The following is a 6,147-nucleotide window of genomic DNA, read 5'->3' as shown; positions in this document are numbered from 1 at the left end:
AGGAATGCACAAACATGGACAACATTAACCTCAGTTCGGGGTGAACATAGAAGTAGAACATTATGTTAAATTAGTTTTAATAAATTCTGTCACACACCTGGATAACGATTGCTTGTTTAATGCAAACATGATGCCCAGCTTCATCACAGGTATTTTATAAAAAGAAAATACCATATATACCATATATATATATATAGAGAGAGAGAGAGACAGAGAGAGAGCGAGAGAGATATATTTCTATATATATATATATAGAGAGATCCAAATATAGACAAATATATATATATATATATATATATATATATATAGAGAGAGAGAGAGAGAGAGAGAGAGATATTTCTATATAGATATATATAGAGATTCAAATATAGACAAATATAGAGATATATAGATAGATCTACCTATAGATATATATACAGAGAGAGAGTGCGTGAGTGTGCGCGCGCGCGCGCGTGTGACAAGACAGATTAAGTTTGAGGTCCTCGCTGTTGGAGACTTCAGCCAATGATAGTTTATAATTACTGCATTGTATGTTTTTTTTTCTTTAGTACCACAAAGCTTTCCTTACGCAAAGTGTGCTCAGGTCTGCCTGAATTAGTGTTGTATTATAAGATCTATGGCGTAACCACGCATTCTTTGGGGGGGTCGTGTCCCCCCCAATATTGAGAAAATACCAATCTGCCCCCCCCAATATACAGAAGAAAATATGTAAAATGCATGTTCTCCTTTGATGAACCCTGTCAAGGGATCGGTCTCTTGTTATGTCTTATTTATTTTCAATTTATTTCCGTGTGTTACCGGGGACGTAACGGCTGCGCCACGGTCGCCGTTGTTGATCGCTAACACTCTAGTCAATGAGAGTGACCCACCGGGCGCGCCGCCGTCTCAGCAGCGGCTCTCGTTATCTTTACGTTGGACTTCTACTTTTGACGGAGCCACTGCTCAACCGCGCCAAGCTCAACAGAGCAGATTGTACCAGAACAGGAAATCCAACACAGAATCAACAAAATAAACTTCCGTCCCCTTTCAAAATAAAAAACTTAAAACAAAAATAACATTAGACTATTAGACTTTTCATTGTTAATGCACATTTTGAGACATTGACACAATAGAAATTAACCTGGACTTAAAAGTCCTCAGCACATTTTTTGTTAAAGGAAAAGTCTGTAATTTGTTACATCATTAGTTGTCCTTATTAAAATATTTACATAAACATGCTTTGGGTATTTGGTCGTTTTCCATTGGAAGCTGTCCTATTTGCTACAGTACTACTGGAAGAGCATAATTGTAATTGGTAGGTGTGTTTAAGGTCAGTAAACAGTAAGCAACTAACCAAAACAAAGTGGGGGGGAAGTCACTGTCTCGGAGAAATTACACTATTCCTTTAGATGTGAACTTACATGGTCAATGTAGTCCTCTAAACTATGTTCTAAATGTCCAATTTTTCATATATAAATAAAGAATTGTAGATAATGCACTTAACAATTTTGTTTTTCTTGGACCCCCCCAATGTCTAAACCATGGTTACGCCCAATAAGATTATTAGATCTCAGATACATTAATAGGCAACAAGAACAGCATTTAACATCTGGATCTGAGAACTGCACTTTTTTTCTTTAGATTTTTAGGTCTTGCAACAGACAACCCAGCAAAGTCCAACGTGACTCTCTAATGAGGGTTTAGTTCCTTAGAAGAAACGAGTCTACACTTAAATGCCCAAATCTTTGCAGCTACTACATCTTTAGTACAGTGCATACTTTAGATGAAATCAGCAAAGTGCCCTTTTATAACATTGGTTGTTAGCTTGACTGTTCTCATTTACTTCAATTACTCTTAGGAGGTTAATGTATTATTCCATGTGATATCTTTTAAACCAATCAAAATTATAATTAATAATAAAGATAGTGTATAAGCAACAACCTATCAAAAAGGGTAAAACAGTCATGTGAAGTACAAGTACCTGAAACATGCTTGTTTGAGGCTGCTTGATAGAAGAAATCAACAACTGAACACTGATCATTAAACTGTAAGATTTTCATAGATATAATCATAACCCAAAATCAAAGGATCGTGCAGATAAAGATCAAACTTGTTGTTATTCTGAGCTGCAACGCAAACACAGGCGGACATAAGAAATAAGAGTCAGAGTTTACTTTGAGTTGCTGAGCCAGATGAATCAGATTAATCAGAGGAGCTAGTGTAAAGAAACAACGAACACTTAACTCTTCTTCTCCAGGGCCTGTGCATGACATGCGGCACCTCCGTGAGAAGACTTACTGCTGCATTACACAACCAGCAGGGACACATCATCAGAAGCAATATGTGTCAGAGACTGGGCACTCTTCCTGTGCTTTTGGCACAATATCACAAATATTTATTGCTGTGGTCCAACCCCAGGTTTTGTCAGTCATAAACTCAGCATTGTCTACATGATAGAAATGACAGAGAACCCATTCAAGAGATTTATGAATGACAGGATCCTGCTTCAGTCCCTGTTAAGGTCAAATCCTTCTTTCTGCTTCTATGATGACAAACTATGATGACAGGTGCTTCAGACAAGACATGACTTATTTGTTCTTCATATGTGAATCAATAAGCAATAATACAACCTATACAACTTTTCACAATCGATTAGACATTATACTGATTTGTTGATGTGTATGTCTTCAAAAAACTAAATTCATACATACATCCATCACAGGGCCACATGGAGACAAATGAGACAAACAACCATACATGCTCACACTCACTCCTAAGGACAATTTAGAGTCATCAATTAACTTAACATGTATGTTTTTGGATGGTGGGAGGAAGCTGGAGACCTCTTTGTCATCAAAAGGCAAAAACCAGGCTGCAAGGTGGTGTGGTGGTCCCACCATCCAAAAACAAGCATGGTAAGTTAAATCATAAGTTCCAACTTTAAATATGATTGAAAATTTCAAGTATTTTTTAAAGGTCTATTGTGTAACCACTGGGTGTCACACTGGAGCAGCTGACGAACAGCTCCCTTAGAGTTTGATGCATAAAAACTGTGAGCAGAATTACAACTAAAACTGTGTATGCACAAAGGCAGAAATGGGAATATGTATTCTATACACCAGATTTATGAAGCTGTGAGTGCATTCGGTTACTTTATGAATCGTAATCATCAGGGAACAAAGCACTTATGCACAAACCTGATTTCCACTCTCATTTTTTTGCCAAATAATGGTGCAGACACTCCCCTTATATTTAATTTGCATACCAAGACACCGTTTGCACCACAGTTAAATTAAACCCGACAAACTCAACTAAACCAGAAGCCTTAACACACATGAGCTTACACATCACATTAGGACCGCAAACTCCTGTTTTATCTGCAACAGATTAATCACAGCCTGAACACCATACAGTTTGTGTGGAGATGATCAGCAGGGAGATCATGGTGTGGTATTCTGATGTCTTAAATAGCCCAGTGGAAGCCCATGAGACAGTTTAAAAATCTTTGAATATTTTTTTACTTTATTAAGTCTCAGTGAAGAGCTCTTCCTCAGCCATTATGCATAACGCACAGCTGCAGTTATTTATAGCACCCTCAATGAACGTACATAAGAGTTTGTTGTTAAAATTGTCAATGAGAAGCAAAACCAGAAAAGAGAACAGTATCATACAGAGGAAGCTCTGTGATGTTGTCTCTTTTGTGTATGTGTGGTTTAATGAAAACAAAGAGCTTAAGCACACACATAAGAGGCACCCAGAGGAAGAGAAGCAGCATATTCTGGTAAGAACATTTCTTCACATATTAAGAAGATATTTGCTGCTGTATAAAGTTTCATGATATTGTGTATTAGAGCTTTAAGTGGTCATGTTATTGTCATTTTCAAGCTTAGTATGTTAATTGCGAGATTGGGTATAGCTACATTTAGTGTTCACATATCACCTAAGGTTACTTTCTGTCTGAAATACTCTGCTTTAGTGCCTGTTTATTTAACAGGGCTGTCTGTGCTTGTCTATGAAAGCATAAGATTCTCTGAAGGTTTGATCCATTGACTGCAGGTATGGCATAACTATTTCTATTTCCACCATGCAAAAACTATAATAGGTAATGTTACGTCTCCATGTGGGTCTGAAGCTGTCTAACCTTTAAGGCTCCTCTCTTGAAATAACTCCCCAAAATGCCAGGCTAATTCTTTGTTTAAGAGTGTGCAAAGCAATTTACTGGGCAGGTATGATATTACAATATAATAAGTGTTACATGGAGATATAATCAAGTCCAAGACAAAAAGGCTGGACAGCAGGCAGTTCTTGAGCAGTATCTTCTCAGGGAAGATAAAACTCCTTTCGCTGTGGGCTTTGCCACTCTGCTGACCTTTTTCATGCACAAACAGAATATAAAAGGTCGCAGCTTGTAACAATATTCATCACTTTTTTTTATTATGGACCCTGGCAGATGATGGGTTGTTAATTGGATATCAGTTGGAATAATAGGAATTGACAGGAAAATATTTGCTACTGGGTGCTCATAGAGGAAAAAGGAGTTCTGATTCTTCTTATCAGTTCCTAAGCGCCCACTGACAGCTTCTCCAATTTGGGTTCCATTTTTATAAATGGACACAAAAGGACATCTCTCTGTCAGGACCTGTGTATATGACCATATTGTGCATCGACATAATTAGCTAATGATATATTTGAAAAGGTTTTTTATTAATACAGTAACTCATATTTTGAGGTTGAATAGTGAGGATGAAAACATCTGTGTACACATGAGATATTTACAAATACTAATATTGAATTTTATATTGGTTTTATTGAAATAAAGATGAATAAGGTCAGCATGGTAACATCAGGAAACTTATGTTTATTCTTCATACATAAATTATATTTATTCCTTTTGGTTCTCCATAGTTCTCCCCTGGTCTGTGAACCCTGTGTAATGTCTAGGAATGTGAAAACAGCCTTCCAGGGTCAAAACCACTGCACATTTCAGAGTTTAAATACTGTAATGACAACCCCTCAAAAACCGCAAGAATCCAAAGGCTGAATCATTCACCGTTTTTTTATATACTAGAAAAGGTGAAAATCAGTTCAATATCAACTTAATCACAGCCACATATTTGGTCAATATTCTGAAAAAGATTTAAAAGCCACCTGTCGATAAGTAAGGCATTTTCAGATGTGTGCTTTCACATGTTTACACTGAGTTGTCTCTGCAGCAACTCAACCATTTCAAAGTTTTTAGATGAAAAAACCATAAACCTAGTCCCAAATCTAATGGTGAAGGGCAGCTTGAAATTGAAGCTATAAAGGAAGGGGACGCTGTAACTGGAAAGAGATCTGAGATTATGGGGGATGAGCCCAATAGCTGATCATGCCTGTCCAGGGATTATCTGACAGTAGGGATGACTAACACTGACTAGCAAGTGGAAGCTGTGGGAAAATGTTCTGCTGTATATCAACACTGCCTAAAATGTACGGAAACCAAGTATGTTTTATCATAAATTGTTTGAATCTAAAAAAACTGAGTGGAACATAATCTCACAGCAATCAACACATCATATACGGGGGAAAAATACAGGCAAATAAAAAGCACACACGCACACAGACAGAAAGACAGATAGACAGACAGACAGACACAGGTGAAGTTGGGAGCTCTTTATCTCCCTCTGCAGGACACGAGCCCTGAAATGAGCCCGCTTTGATTCCACAAGCTTTATTCCTCTCCCTCTCAAATCCCTGCTACAAGTCTTCAGACGTTTTTAAAATCTTGAGTATATTGTTTGTCAGTTGAAAGATGACAAAAAACAATGACAGCCATGCTGTCTTTATGTTCCACTGGAAAAAAGCTGCAACACAAAAGAGCTGGAGAGAAGGCACACAGAATTCAGTTGTACAGTATGCAGTCGGATGAAAGTTGTGATTCTTTTCCCTTTACAATATTACTGTACGTTTTCTTGATGTGACAAGATATTAGTATTTTTCAAGTTCTTTTTCTTGTTAGTAATTCATCAAGTGGGTACAAAAACTTCATGTGGCAAATTAAAGGCCTTTCAACCAACAAAAACCCAACGATGAGGAAAACAAGAGAAGGCAGATCCTTCTCTGTCATCAGGCTGGTAAATATAATGCTGCAGCAGGTTAGCTTTGTAGAAATAATGGAAACTGGGAGAA

The 6,147-nt window shown here is 37.4% G+C and overlaps 1 protein-coding gene across 1 annotated transcript in view; it reads left to right on the top strand.

Moving 5' to 3' along the window:
* The window catches only part of selenof (selenoprotein F), a 131,084-nt gene that overhangs the window by 77,618 nt on the left and 47,319 nt on the right, over positions 1-6,147 (top strand). The window lies entirely within an intron of this gene.

The sequence above is a fragment of the Leuresthes tenuis genome, unplaced genomic scaffold (genome assembly GCF_036924035.1).
Source record: "Leuresthes tenuis unplaced genomic scaffold, fLeuTen1.0.hap1 SCAF_14, whole genome shotgun sequence".
NCBI lineage: Eukaryota > Metazoa > Chordata > Actinopteri > Atheriniformes > Atherinopsidae > Leuresthes > Leuresthes tenuis.
This window is presented reverse-complemented; position numbering and strand designations above follow the sequence as displayed.